Source organism: Suricata suricatta, chromosome 2, assembly GCF_006229205.1.
Source record: "Suricata suricatta isolate VVHF042 chromosome 2, meerkat_22Aug2017_6uvM2_HiC, whole genome shotgun sequence".
NCBI classification, from domain to species: domain Eukaryota; kingdom Metazoa; phylum Chordata; class Mammalia; order Carnivora; family Herpestidae; genus Suricata; species Suricata suricatta.
In genome coordinates this window covers 108,316,303-108,320,092 of record NC_043701.1, presented here as the reverse complement: position 1 = coordinate 108,320,092, position 3,790 = coordinate 108,316,303, and the positions used below count along the sequence as shown (strand labels likewise).

The 3,790-nt window shown below is 49.5% G+C and overlaps 1 long non-coding RNA gene across 1 annotated transcript; it reads right to left on the bottom strand.

Moving 5' to 3' along the window:
• Positions 1-731: 731 nt before the first annotated feature.
• LOC115271957 lies at positions 732-2,322 on the bottom strand. Its single transcript, XR_003900179.1, has 3 exons — positions 2,151-2,322; positions 1,404-1,506; positions 732-815 (listed from the first exon to the last, which is right to left on the bottom strand). It is a non-coding gene; the product is annotated as an uncharacterized LOC115271957 (long non-coding RNA).
• Between the last annotated feature and the right edge of the window lie 1,468 nt (positions 2,323-3,790).

Below are 3,790 nucleotides of genomic sequence, written 5' to 3'. Positions count from 1 at the left end.
TCGAAGGAGTCATGTGGTAAGCTCTCTATGTAGCTTTCTGGAAATCCCCCACATATTTGGGGTGAGTGGGTCGGCCCCCGCCTGACCTTCCAGGAGCACAGCTTTCTTCAAAGATCCTTCTCTCAGAAGATCTTTTCTTAAAAGTCCTGTCCCTCAACAAGCTGATTTTGTTACACTTTTTTTGGCAGTGGGGGAATTCAAGACTGTGGATCGTGTCCATTTCCTGTGAACACCTCTTCTTGCTTGGGAATTTAAACAGCAGATTCAGCGTGGCACTTGGTGCCACTTTTCAACATTCCGTTACCTCTTGCAATGGAATTATTAGTGGTTGGTGCTGCCCCAGGGCTGTGCCCTTCAAGGTCATTCATGCACACCAGGGCCTGCATGGGTTGCCCTTGGAAGGGCCCCAGGGGGCCAGAATCCAGCCCATATGCGGCACCTTGGCCTCAGATGCCTCCATCCGTGGAACTCCCACTGCGAGTTCACATCTCGGTGCACAGCACTGCTGGTGGTTCTAATCTGCACCCTCCCCCAGCTAACCGTGGCCTGGCCCTTCTCCTGTCAAAGGTCTGCCCCTGGAGGGCTTGGAGAAGCAGATGCCTGCAGCATGACAGTGGGGCGCTAGTGACAAATGATGCAGACTCACTTCAGTCTCTGGGTTTCCAGCTTGCAGCAGGTGTGCTCCTTTAGAAACTTGCTATTTGGTGGGTTAGCAGATTGTCCTTTGATAAGGGTTCACTGTGTGAAGTCAGCTGAGATGGACAAGCTGGTCTGGAAGGAAAATGTACTCCTCAGCTCGCAGAATGTGGGTCTAGCTTTTAGGGGGAAAAATAGAAGAGATCTGTTTGGAAGGTTCCGGAATGTTCAGGTAATAAATCCTTTTATCTCCTTCCACCACCTTAGCAGGGAAGACAAGTGGCCTGTCTCATGGCTGCGAGACTGGGGATGAAAAAGCAGACCTGGGCTAACTTCCTAGAGACTCGGGGTGCTGGTTAGCATGAAACCCATTTGTTCACAGAGTTACCTGTGAAAACTGCGGTGTATAGAAGAAGAAACTGACAAATATCAGTGAAGCTGTTCTTCAAAATGTTCAATTTTTATTGTTCAGAATGTTCCATTTTTATCATTCAATCTCAAAGGCCAGGATTGCTCAGAGATCTGTCAGCATGCCTTGATTTTTTTAAAAAGATTTTATTTTATTTTTTGAAAGTAATCTCTACCCCCAACATGGGACTTGAACCCATAGCACTGGGATCAAGAGTCGCATGCTCTACTGACTGAGCCAGCTGGCTCCCTGTGATTTTTTTTTCCTTACTGAAACATCCCCCTGCCTTTTCCTTTTATCATCACAGTCAACAACTTGATAGAAAATTCGAATCTTCTCATGATCTCTCCCAACTCACCTTCTTCTTGATTCTCAGAGGCCAAAATGTTGTTGGCTGTGGTGGCTCAGGGGGTCTGTTCTGAGTGGGCACATCTCTTTTCTCCATATATTTGTGGGGGAACCTGGGGGATATTTGGGGACAGGCTTGTGACCAGTTTTCTTTCATGTAATGAGCCTGAAGTCAGTCACCTGGTGCCTTTGTTTCCGGACAGCCATGGAACACCACAGATGCGGTGGCTCCGGCCACAGAAATTAATTTTCTCACCGTTCTGGAGGCTGGAAGTCTGGGGTCAAGGTGTAGGCAGACTCAGCTCCTCCTGAGGCCTCTCTCCTCGCCTGCAGACGGCCGACTGCCCTGTGTGTCCTCCTGTGGTCGTGCCTCTATGCGTCTGGGTGCTAACCTCCTCTTCTCACAAGGACCCCACTTACATTGGATTAGGGTTCACCCACAAGGCCTTGTTTTTACCTCACTCACCTCTTTAAAGATCTCGTCTTCTGGGGCACCTGGCTGGATCTGACTCTTGTTTTCAGCTCAGGTCATGATCTCACGGTTTGTGGGTATGAGCCCTGCTCTGTGCTGACAGCTCAGAGTCTCCTTGGAACTCTCTCTCCTTCTCTCTCTGCCCCTCCCCTGCTCACAGTATGTCTCTCTCCCACAAAGATACATAAACATTAAAAAAAGAAAGACTCTATCTCCATATCTAGTCACATTCTGAGGTACTGGGCATTGGGACTCAACACACGAATCTAAGGGGACACAACTCACCTCCTGCCTCTTAGGAACCCTTGATCTGAGCTTAGCCATTCTGGACTGGACCGGCATGGAGCCCATGGGAAGAAGCGGGCGTGGTTCTACTTTCCTACTCGCAGCGCCATTCCTTCTCATGGCAGAATTCCCCTGGCTTCTTTTCCTCCCTTTGATCATCCAGCTCAAGCCTCCAAGCCGTTTCCCACACCAGCCTTACATCGGGCACAGGACCCTCCATGGCTCTGGGTGATCATCTTTCTTTACCGCTTGTAGCACGACTTTTTCTTCCAAGGAAGAGGGAATCTCTCCAGTGCCTGCCAAAGGTCACAGTCGAGTTAAACATGAACACAAGGGCTGACCTGGGGGAGAAAGAGCCACCATAGGACATTGGGCAGTGTAGTGAGAAGGCAAGTTCTAGTGCCAGCATACGACGTGCCCCTTTGCTCCCCACCCCTCACACTTGTAGCCTCCTGGTCCCAGCAGGGCAGTGCAGTGGAGAGAACACAGGCTCTGGGGCAGACAGGCCTGGTTTGACTCATGTCTCTGACGTTTGCTGGTCGTGTGTCCTTGGTTACTGAATCTTCAGGGACTCAGTTTTGTCATAAATAAACGGGGGTAGTCATATTTGTCTTATAGTGTTGTGGGGGGGGTGGGGAATTACTTGAAATCATGCATGTTAAGTCCCCACAACCTTCTTTTAGGGACTCAACTGTGCCCCCAAATTCCTATACCAAGGCTCTAACCCCTAGTTTCTCAGAATTTGGCTGTTTTTGAAGACAGAATCTTTAAAGAGGTAATGAAGTTAAAACAAGGTCAGTCAGCTAAGCGTCCCACTTCGGCTCAGGTCATGGTCTCACAGTTCATGGGTTGGAGCCTCACCTCAGGCTCTGTGCTGACAGCTCAGAGGCTGGAGCCTGCTTCGGATTCTGTCTTTCCCTCTCTCTCTGCCTTTCCCGCTTATGATCTCTCTCTCTCAAAAATAAATAAACATTAAAAAAAAGAATAGGCCATCAGGACATAGATACACACAGAAAGATGACGATGTGAGGACATGGGCGGGGGTGGGGAAGACGGTCATCTGTAAGTCAAGGAGAGAGGGGCTTCCAAAGGAACTAACCCTACCAGTGTCTTGATCTCAGACCTCTGGCCTCCGGGGCTGTGAGAAAATAAACTTCCGTGGGTTCAGCCACCTGATCTGCGGCGCTGTCGTACTTTGCCCTGGCTAGCTCAGATACCAGGTTTCAAGCTGAGCACCCTGGAGAAAACCTGGCTGTGAGGCTGTCCCCAGATCTTCCTCTGTTTCCCGGCAGGGTTATCAGAACAAGAGGGATGTACTTACTCAGAACAGATCCCCATGCAAGCCAACAGCATTATGGCCCTCGAGAACCAGGAATAAAGTGAGTTGTGACCCCTTGATCTCAGACTTCCAGCATCCAGAACCGTGAGAAAGAACCAGAACCTCGAGACTATTATATCTTTCCCCTAGTGTGTGGCACTTTGTTTTTGCTGCCCTAGCAAATGCAGACTCCTGGTATCTGGATGATTTTCTTCCTTTACTTCTGCCTTCTAGCCCCTCACCACCCCTGATTTTAGAGCAGTCTTGGACTCGCCCTGCACAGTTTGCAAACTCAAGACAGGATACACATGCAAAAGGCTAA